Source organism: Saccostrea echinata, unplaced genomic scaffold (assembly GCF_033153115.1).
Source record: "Saccostrea echinata isolate AGI-Se365-2 ecotype Australia unplaced genomic scaffold, CSIRO_AGI_Sech_v1 ptg000001l, whole genome shotgun sequence".
NCBI classification, from domain to species: domain Eukaryota; kingdom Metazoa; phylum Mollusca; class Bivalvia; order Ostreida; family Ostreidae; genus Saccostrea; species Saccostrea echinata.
The window spans coordinates 25,031,952-25,049,427 of NW_026889750.1; the positions used below are offsets into that span (position 1 = coordinate 25,031,952).

Sequence of the window (17,476 nt, forward strand, 5' to 3'; positions counted from 1 at the left end):
GAGAGAGAGAGAGAGAGAGATTGAGAGATTCCATTTTAAATACTCAAGACAGGATAAAGATAAATCATTTATCATATGAGCATTGCAGTAATTTGCCAAGCCTGTATTCATCTTACTAATAGACATTGCAGAGTTGTCTCTCTTGCAAATTTAAAAATCAAAGTTGACAATGACGGCCAAGTAAATATCTACATACAGAGAGTCTTTTTATACCTCTTCATTTTCAAAAGCAACTTAAGTCCCAAGATGAAAATACATGCACAAAAAAAAAACACAAAAGATAGGACATTAAATTTTTTCCAAGATATTATAAAATGCTTGTTTTCATTTAAAAATGATGCGACATTTGGAGAAAAAAAAACAAAACAAAACTCAACAACCAACATATTTTCCTATTTTATCATATTAATTCCCAATAAGACGCAGTAGATACAATTTAATTTGATAAATTATACTTACGTTCAACTGAAAGAAATAAACACAATAGTAGTCTGGCACAATGTACAAGTATTAAATAGTTTTTATCATCTGTTCGCAGTATTCTCCTCTGTTTTATGTTTACAAACTTAAGATGGTGTAATTACACATAGACTTATGCTGTCGGCATTGAGCAAAGGTTTTTATCAGTCTGTAGGACTTACAGAAATATACAATTATGTTGAATAGTTAACTAAGGAAAAAACATGTCTGAAAATAGATATATTAACCAGGACTTGATTAACTTAAGAGCAGTCCTAATGGGACAAATACCCCCTGCAAGACATTTGAATGACTTCATATTTTGGTCATAGAAGAAAAAAAGAAAATTTAGAAAACTCATTTCATGAATAATAAAACATACTTGTTCAGTGTGAAGAATACTTGTTCAGTGTACTTGTGTAAAGAATGTCTTAGCTGAAAATTATTTGTAATTCAATAATTACTGAAATGTGTATATTTATACTAAAAATAACCTTGCATCTATAGATATACATAAATACAGATGAATCAATAGATATAGACAAGGTAATTTCAATATATTTCCCTTTAGTTATAATAAATTTAGTATGCATCCCCTAATACTTGGAACAATTTCACACTAAATGCCTCAAGTATAGTTAATTAATTTAAATCTATAGACATACAGCTACACAGACAAACAGACAAGCTGATCCTCATTTACTCCCCCTAGAAGTTGGATGGGGTGAGGGATGGGGGTAACTACAACTTCATTGCAGGGAGTATACCTCATCTTTTGTACTGAATCTTTTGATGTTTTATCATTGATATAAAAATGATTTTCCAGTCATTGAATTTATCTAATCGTAAGTATTGAAAAGTCGATAGACACTTTATCTATTGTGCCTATTAAGTGACAATATATCAACTCACAATAGGTTAAATCTGATTACAGTCAACAAATTCATCACAAAATTGTCATGTTGACTTAATTAAACATTGATACAATTTTAGGATATTTTTCAATTTACCTGTTTGCAAGAGAGATTAAAGATGAGTCCACAAGTAAAATCCCATGATTGGCTCACATCAATAATGCCTATAACATACCTGTCTATCTATTTGTAGTGATTTACACAATAAAAATAAACAACAATCGGTATGGCCACATCCTCACTCTAACAAACACAGCTGATATAAGGCTGAAATATATTGGTGGAGACATTATATACAGAGGTTAACTGTCACGGAATTTCGGATGACGTGCATTGCTAATCAGAGATTTCAGGTCAACTTTTATATAAAAAATTCCATGTTAATAAGAAATTCCATTAGCACTTTTTTAAAACAAGATGATTAGATTAATGTAATTAAATTCTGCTGTTTTATTTATAGTCTCAGTGTGTGGTAAGATGATCATTAATGCAAGATGTAGAATTGATAGAGAGTGGGGAAAAAAAATCAAACCCTGTGATATAGCTCAAAAGAAAACAGAGAGTTAAAAATATCTACAAAAATGATGGTAATTCACAAAGAATGAGTACAGAGGAACTTCAACCAAGTCTATCACTAGATCCTGCTCGTGAAAAACGCATACCTGGCATTGCATGAAGTGTTTCTTAATTGGGCAATTAATTCCTTAATTGTTGCCAAATCTATACCACTCTGTGCCAGAAAGGAAATTAATCTATAAAAAAGAGAGCTGCATGCACTTTTTACGCTGATCAACTAACATTCTGATCAATGAGCAATTATAGTTACTCTTTTTTAGAGATTAACTTTTTTTAATAAAGAGCCATTCTTCTACATATTAATAGTAGAATATGTTAGTTCTTTTCATTATACCACTGTATTTTTCTACACAGAAATATGACGAATAAAACCTGCCATTTTTTTCTTAACAACCTCTATTGTGATATAGTTTTTGGGCAATTTACCCATGGTGAAATAGTTGTCGTACTATTCACCAGCACCATTCAACAGCTCTCGCATTTCATCTCAGAACTTCTCTGGTTTTTATCCAGATGGTGATTGCATTGGTATAATAAAACACCTATTTACTAACCATTCCGACAATAGCAAGTTTATTGTCCACATGGCCAGTAAATAGGGATATAACATCAAATTCCCACTATAAAAAATCATGTAAATTGAGGTATATTTAGAAAGACTGAGTAAATATAGCAAAAACTCTCAACATTTAATCAAACGGATAGGTATTCATGAAAATCACTCACCTTAATCATAGAGAAAAAGAAATTATATGTTAGAGTACATTCATTTACATTCATTACATTAGAAATTTCTTTTTTTATTACATTTCAGTCTACAAAATTTGCTTCTTTACTTCAAACCAGATTACTAACTTTTGTAAAAAAAAAAAAACAAAACAAAAAGAAACATTAAGTACTACCTGTTGAATCAGACCTATACTTAGAGAGGTCAATAAAATTGTCATTTCATACCTTAATGAGCAAATGATGCCTTAGAAAAAAACTCCAATAACAGAAAAATCATCAACTTTTATTGTGTAGTCACCCTGTAATCTTCAGCACTGATTAAGGAGTAAATCCTAATGTTTAACTCTGTGTCTGTCTACCCCCCAGCAAAATTAACGCGACACACATCAACAGACTCGCATTTATCTCACCTGATACAGGTACACAATGCATTTGAGAAATTTCTCAATAACACACACCACAGGAAAACCTTGGACCTTGGTTTATTCTCCAGACAACACTGCAGAGATTATAAAAGATACACAGTAGGGTGGGACCACATATAAGAACCAACAAATGCTGTCTACTTCAACTTGAGTTTGCATAGCTAACATTTAATTAAAATGAAAATTTTGAAAAGGTTGAATGTACCTCTATCTCTCGGCCACTTTCTGTCTGCACTGTCTGTCTTGTTCTATTAGGTAGACAACAGAGAAAGTGGCTTTTTTTAACTTGGCATTCTTGTTTTTTTTTTTTCTCTCCCTCATATAAGAATAACATTTTTTTTTATATATACTGGAATTTTTCCACTATAAAGTACAATAAAAGTTCTTAAAGCCAGATAAAAAGAAAAATCACTGATCAACCCTTGATAAAATGAGGTTCTAAAAACAAAAGTAAATTAGGCAATACCAAACAAATCAGACAAAATACAAGGTATATATACATGTATGCAAAGAATCCGACAAGTGAATGTAAAGATTTTCTCAAGTAAATAAGATTCTCTCCTTAGTGACAGCCAGTCATGAGTTCTGCTGTGAGGAAAAGCTTGCTAGATTTTGAGTGACATCTTACATAGCTTCTACAGTGCATGTCTGATATAACATGTCTGCTCTGTCAAAGTACTTTAGTGTTAAACTAGTGATATGGCACACCTCACTTGCAGTGTTTGAATCAATCATTCATAGCTAGTAACCTGTCAGCTTACTAAACAGAATCACTATATTGTATGTAACTCATTCCACTATTCTGCACCTTCCTACCAACAAGCAACACGTTTACAATATTTTTTGTCATCATTCCTTATTTTACTCTGGTTGAAAATACAAACCAAGCTCATCAAACACCTTCTCCAGTCATGTGTACTTGCTAAACATTACCACAATTTGTATTATCAGTCAGAAACCAAAAATGTCTTACCATACCCCTTTATAAAAACCTCATCCACAATTTCAATAATCAATATACTTCTGCAAAGTATTGTTTTTGAGTGTGGTTATACCTGCTAATGAATGCCCATTGTATAGCCTTTTCCCCCTCTCTAAGTGTGTGCGATAAACAGGTTTGATTAATTCTCTGATAACATTCATCACAATTCAGTCATAAAAAAAGACACAGGCATTCAAAAGAAATATAATCATCTCTGATTGCAAGTCATTTAAAAGATCTCTCAATAAGGTGCCAACTTTAAACCAGTTTTTTTTCTGACAGGTGAAATTAGCCTCCTGATTGGTCCGGTCATTTTCATTGAATATCATATATAATTATCTCCGTAGATTCCCAAGTCTAGCCAGGGATTAACATTCACGGTCCATCATTCATAAAGCACATCATTTAAACCTCAACTAACATGCTGTCCAACTTTGCAAGAAATGGAAAATTTAATGATAATATAATCATGCATCCCCATCTTTTTTGTCAAGAGACTTTTTCAGACTGTGAATGAAAGAATGAATACATTTCTTCAGAAAAAAAACTGAATAAATTTAAAGAAATCTTTTTTCTTCTTCTTCAGTAGCTCTATGGTGATTTATGCCAAATTAACAACCTCTGATGTGTTAACATGAAAAGAAATACGACACCTTTTTATTACATCCTAACTTGCCTGTGCATCCATCAGGCTTTGTCATACCTGGGTATTCCTTTTATCCAAGGCTTTCTACAGCATAGTCTTGTCCTATTTAGTATAGCTTGACACACCCATCCCATCCATTAAGATTCAAGACAAACTTTAAACTTTATATTCAAATAATACATTCTGGGGGGAAAAATCCCTCTCATAAATAATATACTTTGTTAAATTATACAGTACTTATTGTCATTTATCTACCAGCATATCTGTTTTTTGAACCCACGAAATTATAAAAATTTTGAGTTTCAAAAAAACCCTAAAAACTTCAGTAGAAATATTTAAAATGCTTTTAAAATTCCAAGACAACTCCTTTCCATTGTGACTTTATCAAAAAAAAAAAGTTTGAGTATAATCTTTCAGTAACAATTAGAATTTGATATTCAAATATTCTGAATTTCAAAAATGAAATTAACAAACTGATTTCCAGACATTCAACATTTTCTGACACTGCTAACTGACATTATATCCAACTTAGAAATAGACCAAATTTCATTATTTTACATAGAGTAGGTATTTACCACCCAGTGGACAAAGCAAGCTGAAGACAGCTGCAGATAAAACTAGAATAAAATTATCAGTGTCTGGTTTTTATGATGCCTTAATTAATGCATTGGTGTCCATTTTAAACTCATAATTGACCTTTTTTCTGGTCAGTGGCTGTAAAATTTGTGATTTGAAATTTTGCTATGAAAACTTCATACGGTTTAAGGTCAAAATCATTAAACTGACATGTTTTGAAAATATTTATTTTAACCTACATGTACCTAATTATATCAGTTTTGCAAACACTTAAGTAGTCAGCTATTATCCCAAAGAATTAGTGGTTCAAGAGCAGAATCATCTCTGAAAAATTGACTGTCCCTACCTTGTTCAACACCTTTACTTAATGAATTTGAAAATGGGAGTTCAAATTTAAGAAAAGTACTTTCCAATTTTAGCTTTGCTGAAACAAGAAGCATACAATCTCCTGAAAAAATATTGACATATCCCAGATTTTCCTTACTAATACATTGCATTTGTCATTCTTTTGTTGCATTTTTTTTCCAAACTCCCTAACCTTGTGCTAACAGAAATGTAAATTTGTTTAGTGGTTTTAAAATGAGAATCCAAAGAAAGTAATATTAAATCAAGTACTTGACAGTTCAGTGGGAAAAGTTTAAATTGAATTAAACATTAATTAATGGGCAAAACATTTTTTCTTAACAGTACTGTATTAGCAAGCAAAACTTAAAACTACCCTTTGTGTGGTATTGTGTTGTACACCGGAAAAAAATTCAGTGAACATATCAAATCCACTTACCTCTTTGAGAATAAAACAGTCTCGTCTGTATTAAAATCTGTGTAGGATTTTTATATTTTCTTCTGTTTTACCTACAAAAAACAATTTCCACAGACATATATATTGATCGGCGCTGATGGCGATACGTTGTTACTGACCAATTACCACTATGAAGAAACACATTCCACATGAGACGCTTTGTCCACAATCACTACGCATTTAATAATAATATAGAAAAAAACATTTTACAAGTCACTGCAACCACCTGAACAATACAGAGAAAAATTATATCTCTGCCATTCAGGAAAAAAGAAGAGACTAATACTTTTACACCCAATACCTATCATCTCAGACGCATGATGTGTTAAACACTTAATACCCTAACCAGGTAGGCACAGGTAACAAATATAATACCTGCAGGACAAGGTGAGAGGCAGCATGTCATACAAATCAGAAGAGCTACTTACAAATGAGGGATCATCTGGTCGTAGAATTTATGATACTTAGCAGTCGATGTTCACATAAATCATATTACATCTTCAACAAAAAACTGACCTTAGAAGGACACTAGGAGAAATAATACTGCTCCAGTTAGTTGTCTGGCCATATAGAGTCAAACCACCTGTTATGATAGACAGTCAAATACAATGCGGCACTTGCACCAGTGACGTACAGAGAATGTCACTGAATAAACACTACGCTGCAACTTCTCAATATATGCCTTTAGATAGGTTTTTAAATACCACATTGAGCTTGAATGCTGACAGTGACATCATGGGATTCAATACTGACGACATGCACTTCACGGAATAAAGATACAGGTTTTTAAAAAAAATATTCTTTGAATCTGAGTGACACTAAAATGTGAAAAATATTGTTTCATTCTCACCCAATAATTTCCATTCCTCATAAATTTTTTATATTCAGTTTTATATTTATTGATTTTAATATCAATTTCCTCATTCAACATTTTTACAAATGAAATAATTGAGTTATTTGCCATTATCTGTCTGATCTGCTGATCAACATGTTGAAACAACCATATCTCCTTTAAAAGAATTTCATCAGCACTGTACTTTATAAACAAATGAATTCCTGTCACAATGTAGAAAATAATTTTTACATCCCTTTTAAAAGACCTATATTTTATTTGATTAAACTTGACTAATTTTCATTACCTTGAAAATAATTCCCAGAAATATAAGAAGTGTAATTTAATGTAATTATCATAATTTGTAGTTTTTGCAAGAATAATTTACATTTTCCTATAAAAAAAAACAAAACAAATTTACCTTTAAAACACTTTCATGCAGAATGCATGTGTTTTGAATCTCAACATCAACAATAAATATATATATGTTCCTACATAAAATAAAATAAGGTAACTTAAACTTTACAACAACAACCAATCTTAAATACTAGCTGCTACACAGGACGTTCCCTTGTCCCTGATGGATGGTACCTGTGTACCCTTGTGATGTGCCTGGACCCCTCATTTATCATTCTGTCAAACCCAGTGTCCACTATGTCTAAATGCTTAATGGAAAGAAAACAATGGGATGTTGCTGTGAAATCAACAAGGAAAAGAAGACTTCAGTTTTGTGTTTTTTCTTCAGGCTTGACTTACATAATCTTCTTAAACAAAAATAAACTCTTGGAAAGCAAAAATATGACTTTGTGTTTGGCATAAGTGGTATTCATTGAATCAGCCTTTTACCAAATATTTACCTATCTTAACCATTTAACACTGCAATAAGGAAACACAGATGGCACAACTGAATAGAAGACATGAACTAAGAACTGGCTGTCTTTTCATCAACTACAGGTGACTCTAAATACTTAAATTAGTTAGCAGGACCATAGAAAAACTTCATGAGATCGAGAGTTTGACGTTTCAAGAGCGCTGAAATTTCCCGGTTTCTTGATTATTTTTAGAACTAGTTTAACTGGAAGTAATTTTTTCACATTCATAACAGTAAAAAATTAGAAATTATAAACATTTTATCAATGATATTCCTTTGCATTTTTTATGTAAATATACAGATTTGGTTATAAATAAATTAAAATTAATGTGGTTTGTTGTTCTATTCATTAATTCCCTGTAAGAAGACATCGCATAACAGTATTTATTATCAAAAATATTTCAAAAATATTTATTAAGAAGTGTTAATATGCATTTGTACACACAAATACAGGCATAAATGATATTCATTTGAGCTTGTTGTACTCATGCATACATAACTGTTTTAATCACCACGGTCAAGGGCACTCACAACTTGCGGCAAAATTGGTGTCTAGTCTTATAAAATTCATTTTTAACTTTCATTGCTTTTCCAAAATATATTTGTTTGTTAGATATTAATGAGAGGTACTGTGAGTGACTTCACAAAATAATAGCCCCCCCCCCCTTTTCAAGAACTTTGAGCCATGAAGAGTCACCTGTATCTTAGACCAAAATGAGCAAGAATATGATTTACAATAAAATGTCAAATAAAAACCAGTCAATCCCCCTAATTTCCTAATTATAAATACACATAGACTTCTCAAAAACTGTTTATATCTTTAAAAAAAAAAGAGAGGAAAAAAAAACACTTTCAAAACTTTCCAGGTTAATCTGAGGAAATATGCATAATATTTATATTATATTACACATATTTTTAATTTATACATGTATTTTTTAAATGAAAGAATAAATGATCTAAAATATAAGTATTGCACTTCATTTCTTTTGAAAATTTATGAGGTATATGATTACTGCAGGAACCATACTTACCACAAACTGAAGCTCCAACTCCCTTCACAAAATATTTATGAATGAGAATTAACTTCAATTAAGTCTTAATTTTTCATGAAATAAGAGACATTTTTTAAATGATATTTTTCATCATGAACATTTTGACCTAAATTATACCTTATGCAACAAAAACGGAAAATCCCTTTATAGGCTCCTTAATTCACCTAACTTCAGAAAAGATGACCTTGGGAATGAATTGAGTTCTGTGTCCTCTAACACAAGTCCCCCACTCTGAATTCAGTTTCTGAGATTATCTCCTTGTAGCTGATGATTTCTAGATAAGCTGGCATCAAAGATAATTAAGACATGCAGACTATTTCCATTAATAGGTCAATCCCTTCAAGTATTCTCTGACTCCAGATGGTTTTAGAAATACAAGATCTTGTCCCAACTTCAGATACAAGTCCACTCACTTTTTGGATGGTTCCAAAAACCTAGATTAATAATGAAATCCCTCATATCATTCCCATCCTGAATGTAGAGACAAGAAAAATAATGCAATTCCAGACAAAAAAACAAAAAAAATTATCCTCTCAAAAATAGTTTCCCCTATATGTCAGAATGGATGACCTTCAAATATTCACAACAGAAGTCTTATAAGCATAGTTAAACAAGGCAATTTAGCTGTCTACATGGTGACTGGTCTACCATAATTTTCCAGAAAAAATGAACACAAAGTACATATATACTAAAAATATCACTAATATGGTTTCTTTCCTGAATTTGATGACAGGAAAAAGTTCAACAACCCTCCATCAGCTCCAGCTAGTCATCTATTGATTGACTGAAATCGCACCAAATCTCTATTACATGAGACACAGATGTAGCCGATATAGGGTCAAAAAAAAAGGAAAGACACAGCCAAAATTGAAAAAAAAGAATGATAAAGTGTTCAGCACATGGCCCAGTTTATGGTCCCCCTTGCATTAAATTTTCATGTCAGAAAGTTAACACCAACACCTTGTGTAAGGCTCCTGATCGTCTCCAGAGTTCACGTAGATCTTGTTTCAATCATGTCTTGAATTCTCCATCCTTCTCTTAATCATAATTAAACACCTTGTTTGTACCTTGTCGCCTCTGCCTCATCATTTGTTCTCAGATTTGTTTTTAATTACTTGTCACAGAGAGTCCTTGGGGAATATATGATTTAATTTGGTTCTGTACTTTTCTGGGGAAAATTTAATCAAAACTAGCTTCTGCTGCCAGGAACATTTCAATTTAATTAATTACTCCATGAATGTGAAGATGACATTAAACTTCATATGGTATTACTAGGTTTTGGAAATGACAACATAAAAAAAAAAAATAAAAAAAAATAAAAAAAAATAAAAATGTGCATCCATGCATGTGTATACTTGACAATGAGTTTTTTTCCCCAAAATGTAACATAGACCTAAATTCAGAGAAATAAACTATTCAGTGTTTTCCCTTTATTTCAAAGTAAAGGGTTGGAGATCAACTGTAACAGGCTAGGGGTTGAGGTTTATAAACAAAATCTCCGTGGACCTTACAATAATTTTTTTAAAATTTTTGATTTCTAAGCGGCAATTTCATCAAATGAAGAGGACAATTTGGCTGGTAGCTGGTTCTTAGGGAAAACACAAGCTATTGACTGGAAATAAGAATATTTGACATATAACTTAAGAACATCTTAAAATTCCAAAGTTAGAGACTTTTTTCGTTAAATTATTCATTTTTACTTAAAAGTCTCGGACTCTCCTACTCTTTTTCCTGATGCACTACCGAAAATCCAGCCACTACTGCCTGAAATTGATGACAAACTGCAACATTCTTCCTCAGTCAATAATCTGAACACTTAGTCTCCAATTCCAAAACTGTCTAGAAAATAATGACTTTGAACCTCTGTCTTGAAATATTTCCTTCTTTTTTTTTTTAAGTTTTACATAACTGATGACAAGAACTTTAAAATAAGTAATTTGCATGTCTTAATTAAGCTTTCCTACTGTAATCTTGCCTTTAGTCATTAAAGAGAGAACTACCTATACCTTGTCTACCTTTGTCCTTAGATGACTCAATGCAGTTGAAATTGATTATTTTTACAAGATGTGGAACCCAAAATCTGCATATATCACTAAAGCTCCCATCTCAATATATCAGCAGGGGTTGGTAAACTCATTAGTGCCCATATCATCCCTGCACATCTCCACCATGGTTTTAAAGTATTCCTACTCTATAATATTTGCTCATTTAATTACAAATATAGCACAATAATACTACAAACACCATTACAGATGTCACTGCTTTGCAACATTAACAAAAACAAAGGCATGTCTAATATTACTTGATTTAATTACTAGTTTTCCATGTAGAATACTTTTCAATGTCTCAAGTTTCACTTTCTGGCAGCACACAAGGAAATGTTCTTTTTTTTTTAGCAGCACTTTAAATATCAGCAATATCTTATTTATTTAAAAAAAAAAGTACTTACAGACACATCAAGAAACTGAGCAAAAATGTCCACTCAGCAAGCAACTCAGTAAGACTTATGACACTGTACACCACAGAATAATTCTTCCAGGCTTCCCTGAGCAATGCAACTCTAGAATAATTACTCCAACAGATGACAACTGATACTAGAAATCTCTCCAAATTGCCAAGCACCGAGAAAAATCAGAGAATTTTGTCCACAGGCTATATGGAGGTGGAGAAGGTGATTTTTAAAAGTTAAAAAATGAATCGATTTCAATTCAATTAAATTTATGTACACCAAACCAAAAAAAAAGAAAAAGAAAATTAAAAAGAGAGTGAGATAAATATTCAAAGCCTCTAGAAAAGGGCAAAGCACACAAATATGTACCACTTCACTCCAGCACCTGTAGATTTTTGTTACCGACAGTACAATGTACAATGGAACAAACACAGCAGATTGCGCCTAATAAAAACAAGTAAAAGCCAAACAAATACAAGGAGAGATCCAACAACAATATTATTCTCAATTATGATTCTCAAGTGAGGATATTCATTAATACCTGCATCCCAGACACACACCTGATTTTTCCGCCTACCTGGTTCTTGATTGATCTATACTTGGAGTGTTCGGTGCACTGCAGAAAAAAAAAAATTGAAAATTAATGCACAACAACAGGTAAACACACTCTGTAAACAAAGGAAATATTTGCAGAAAAATCGCATAATGACCTGAAAGAAACACTCATGCATAAACATTTTAAATGGAATTAAGAGTTTTGAATTAGTTAAAATTAATTAAAAATTAATTACCAAATGAGGTATGTTAATCACCAAGACTCCAGAGTAATTACTGGTAGCAGTGGAGGTATTCCACTCGGCCAGCAAGATTAAAATGAGGACAGATTTCTTTTTTCCCTACTTTTCTCTGTTTAGATGTTTTTTTATCTTTTCAATTTTGATAAGAAGGTTTCATGTGAAGCTTCATGACTGGCATAGTGTAAGGGCTGGTGTGGATCACAATCCTAAAAAGAATGTTGATTATTGACATGAGTAAATTGTGAAAATATCTGAGATTAGAAATGCACTTTAACACCTGATTATTAAGTACGTAAGTATAAATTAATTAGCTAATTCCGAACATGTCTACTTTTAATAAATATTTATACCTTCTCATTATAATTGCTTATTTTTTTTCTTTGCAAATCATCCACCTTTTAAAGTACAGGTTAAAATTTCCAATTTCCAAAATCCACCGACAGGTTAAAAATATTGAAACTTGTAAGTTTGGCCAATCTGTGTCACATCCCTCCAGATAAAGAAAAGATGGCAAATACAACTACATTGTAGATCTGACTTGTTTTTCATTAGAGGTGTAACGATACAGAGATTCATCAATTGTATTAATTGCAAGGACTCACATTGAATATGCATATCGTATCATTAGGCATGTACTGTGATACAGTACAAGTTAATTTTCATTATCTTACTAGAAAAAATCTACTTACCACCTAATGAATTTAAATGTTGCAAAATGGCATAAAACAAGGTAGGTCAAATAGAATTCAGAAGTTGAGTCTGAGAATCCACCCTTAATAAACTTTGATAAACAGTGTTAAGATATTCATTTTATATTTTTCCTATTACTGTGGAGACTAGAGACATGCAACCCAAAAATATGTAAAGATATCAGTTTATTCAATTGCTGACAGCTGTATCGTGATATATGTTGTATTGCTGGACTCTATCAAGATGTGTATTATATTGTTAGGTAGTTTGCGATACTCAGGCCTATTTCACATATATAAACATACATTCACAGAATATAACAGAGATGAAGAGAGACATAGAACCCTGATTTAACAAATGTATAAAGGAACAAAAAATCAAACTTTTCATATAGCCGGCAGTTTACATTAAACATTTTCAAGTTTGCAAATGTAATCAACATGTAGAAAAAAAAATAAGAAAATGACTATGAATTCTCCATTTTGATGTACATCAATCCATTCAATGATTTCAACAATTGGTGTAGTTGTCAATTGCCTTGTCTTCAGGAACCACATTCTTTTGTAATTTAAACATATATTATTGTAAACGGATTACATATACCAGAAACCAATAGAACATACACATGCACAGGTTAAACTGACACTACAAAATATTATGACATTGTATTTTTGAATTTTAACAGATGTGTCAGACTGTCTCTGATTTGAATGAGGAAGGAAAACAGCGCTCTCCTTACCAGCTGCTTAAAAACTTCCTGCACGTGGCATATAAATTATAAACTAACATGAGCTGGGCTTGCTGGGGTGTTTATCTATCTGAATACATATGATGTCTAACCATGCTAACGTCTATGTAAACTATGACTCAATATTGTTGATTTAACCAACCTTAATTAATGAAAGTGCTTTTAAAAAAGAACAAGAAATCGTCCTTAACTTGGCACCTATCAATTGTTACATACCACTTTAATACTAGCTATACAAGCCCCGTTCTATACCAGACAACAGCACCACTCAACCATGCTCACACGATAACGTCCAATTTGCCACTTGCCCACTGTCACCAATATCACTCACATTTTTACCTTACTTCCGGTTACGAATAAAATGGCGCGAAAGATAGCCAGAGCTACAAATCCGTGATTTTTTAACTTGCGTTAGTAAAAACATTTTTAAAAATAGGACATTCCAAGTTTTTTCTTTGTTTAGCATCCACATCTTTCTATCCGGGAAAAACACACAAACCAAAAGAGGGGAAAAACAAAACAATTTGAACAATTCTAGAATTTTTCATCATTTTGAGATTTCTCCTCGCATTGTAACTAACTGCAGTGGCGGATCCAGGAATCTTGAAAGGGGGGGGGGGGCGACCAGTTTGGGGTCGGGGTAGGGACCCACAGTCACACCAAAAAAATTGATTTATTAAATCTTATGTATATTTTGGACATAAAGGGGTGGGGTGGGGGGTGGGCCCCCTCTAAATCCGCCAGTGCTAAGTTAAGCTACTAGTTAGTTTTTTTTTTTTTAGATAAAAAAAATTGTTATACCAAAAAAAGGAGATGCCGATCCGAAAAGAGTAATCTGCGTTTCAAAGATTTGTATTTGTTTTTAATTTCATAACCTCAAAACCAATCCGTTTACATAGAAAAAACTAAAACTTGGAATGGCCTTAGATTCTATACGAGCGATATAACAAAATACGGGAGCGTAAACTGTCTAATTTTAATCAGATTTCATTGAATTTATAATAGTGTAATGCAAGAGACGTTACATACATCCCTAGTAAGGTGTAATGCATAGCTGTAGGACCCCCCCCCCCCCCACTTCCCCTCTATAGTAAGAATAATTTAACTGTGTCTCAGGACAAACCCTCATCACAATCGGCTCCGTAGGACAATATAATTTTAACAATAGAACGTTCAATCTACCCCCACCCCCATAATCTTGTCGATATATAGCAAGTACCCGTGATTTATAGTACTTAAACTATAGAAAACAGCCACTTTTGGGATGCCCCCCCCCCCCTCAATTTTTAATAATTACGTAGACCTTTTTTTTACTTGCTTGTTAAGGAATTTTGCTTGGTAGTGCCCACCCAAACCGACAATGATTGGTTTTGACCCCTTCCCTAAAACTGAATTTGCTACTACGGCCCTGTAATGTTCGCCTTTTCTGCTACTTATTCATATTTAAATTTTGTTTTTGAAGGAAAAAAGTTTGAAAGATTCTGGTTCATTTATTATTACAAGGGAGAAATAACTCTGGCGATTTTTTTTTCTTTGGGGGAGGGTATACCCATCTTATGCATACCTCGAATGTGATCAGTTGATGATTTTTTTTAATGATGAATAAAATTTAGTTCATGTATATCAATTTACCTCGACGGCGTCTACATGCCATTTCAATTTTGTGGAACAAATAATTAAAATCATTGGTCCGAAATACATGTATATTTTCCAAATACAAGAAAAAAAAAATCTTCTCCATAGTGATGAAAATCAACAAATTATGTAATTGTATCAGGTTTTTGTTTTTGTTTTTTTTTTTACTTTTACAAACACATCTTTGCATTGTGCTAACGATAAGATTTTAGTTGTTCAAATCATGATCCGAAGGCTCGTCATCGTCGCAAACCACCGCCAAAATGTACGATCCTCTCCCATTCCGGTAGTAGAGAGTTATATGCGGACTCCGGACCGTGGCTTCAGACGATGAAGGCTCGTATGAATTTTAAAAGTAATTAACTGGGGGTGGGGGGGGTGGGGGGGACACAACTGCACAGAAATTATATAAATTCTTTGAAAACCATAAAAAATTTAAGGGGGTGGCATCAGACCGTTTTTCTTTATTTCTTCTTCTTTTCATTTCAATTAGCCCCCCCCCCCCCATTAATACTACCACTTTGAAAAACGATGAACTACGTTCTTGAAGGGGGGGTCAAAGTTTTGCAAGGAAATTGTAAATCGTACATCTAAGTGCTTATTTTTCTTTAGATATTGAAGACATTGGTTGAATCAAAATGTACTATCATGAATGTGAAATTTTTGTATAAAAAACGTGGACATCAAATTCCTGGGCGCGACAGTAATCCACTAGTGATTTACAAGGGACGAGATCTAACTTCGACACCCACTAAAAGCTAAATTCTTATCAGAGTTATGTCTCTTTGACTGTCCCTGCTTCTAAGCAAACGCTCTGAGTAATATACACATAAAGTAGTGAAAGAAGCGGGAAACTTACAATGATTGTGTGGGGTGGGGTGTGTGGTGGGGGATATCAAATTACCAGAGGAGAATTGGATACTAGTAGAAACAAACAAACAAACAAAACAAAAGAGAAACTATAATTTATTCTTCATGTACCAACAATTGCATTAAATCGTCCTTAACATGGCACCTATCAAGTTAGAGAGAGCTAAGGGGGTTTTAAATGAATTTCAAGCCACAGTTTGAAAATATCCGAAATTCAATTCAGCTTTTTTTTTATTTTTATTATTTTTTTTTCAATTAATTAATTTAATTTTTTTGACTAACTTTCTAGGAAGAATGATAAATGGGAATCATATAGTATCACGTTGAAAATATTGAATTAACTGGGTGGGTATTAATACAATATAGCTAATTAGTTTTTTTTATGGTAAGTGACTCCAATAAATAAAGTACATGTTATTGAAGCATAGCAGGAACGAGCAGCATTTTTGTGTACGTAATGATAAAATATCAAATAAAAATGTGAGTAGTATTTAAGAGAGAGAGAGAGATGTGTTGTAGCATTGGTAAAGTGATTTTTGCATGACACACTATCGCCAGGTATATGTAGATATATAATTTCATTACTACGTTAATATTACAGTACATTTTTTTATTTTAGCTATTTATTTCTTTATGTCACAAGGTAAAATTATAGATCAGTTTCTCCAGTATCTCGCTAAACTGTCTGCATGTACAGAGGTACTGCTGATTTAAATCTTTTTGTATATGTGTACTAGTATAATTATTTTCATACAATATCAAAACAACTACCTTCTTTTTAATCCGTAGCGGGCTGTATTTTGTAAGCATAAATGTCATCAATTATTTTAAAAATATCCTCAAATATTTGACTAGACGTCGTCATGGATTTCCTAATGATTAACTGGTACATAGTTTAAAATATGCTTTGAAACATTAAATGCATGAGTTTTAATGTCAGAGTCATCCTTATCTTTCATACACAATTGGGGATCAATTTTTTTTTCTATAATGTAATATATTGAAAAAAAAATCTTTGAAAAGTTTCTCAAGAACCACTGTGCCAAAGGCTAAAGTGAGCTTATATGATCGAGGTGTCTGGCGTTTGTAAACCCTGTATAAATGTTCTCAGCTTCTTCTCCAGAAAACATTTCAGCCAATTTCAACCAAACACATCGCTATTTGTTAGACAGTCAGAAAATGGACAGTCTGTTAATAATAATCATAATGTCATACAAAATTCTGCAATACAAAATCAATAAGAGCAATATGCATGTCAGAAGTTAAAATGATTCATTGTATTGTATTGCCCATTCTGTAACATCTTTTCTATCACAAACTACTTTATCTCTTATAAATCACATATCAAGAGATATATCTGGTTTAAAGTACATGTAGAAATAATGCAATACAAGTAAAGTAATCTGAACTAAATTTTACAATTTAA

At 32.3% G+C, this 17,476-nt stretch overlaps 2 protein-coding genes across 5 annotated transcripts in view; both read right to left on the reverse strand.

Moving 5' to 3' along the window:
- Positions 1–11,915, reverse strand: part of LOC133187796 (solute carrier organic anion transporter family member 4A1-like) — a 36,515-nt gene extending 24,600 nt beyond the window's left edge. The window contains exons 1-2 of one of the 4 annotated variants that reach the window (XM_061323208.1): positions 11,888–11,915; positions 6,089–6,159 (exon numbers count right to left, since the gene is read on the reverse strand). The gene's annotated coding sequence lies outside the window, so the exon portion shown is untranslated. Of the gene's footprint in view, positions 1–1,469; positions 1,563–6,088; positions 6,160–11,310; positions 11,335–11,870 lie in introns of those variants that run through there. The other 3 variants (XM_061323213.1, XM_061323221.1, XM_061323226.1) reach the window with 3 other exon arrangements.
- The window catches only part of LOC133187886 (ATPase inhibitor mai-2, mitochondrial-like), a 195,840-nt gene that overhangs the window by 93,688 nt on the left and 84,676 nt on the right, over positions 1–17,476 (reverse strand). The window lies entirely within an intron of this gene.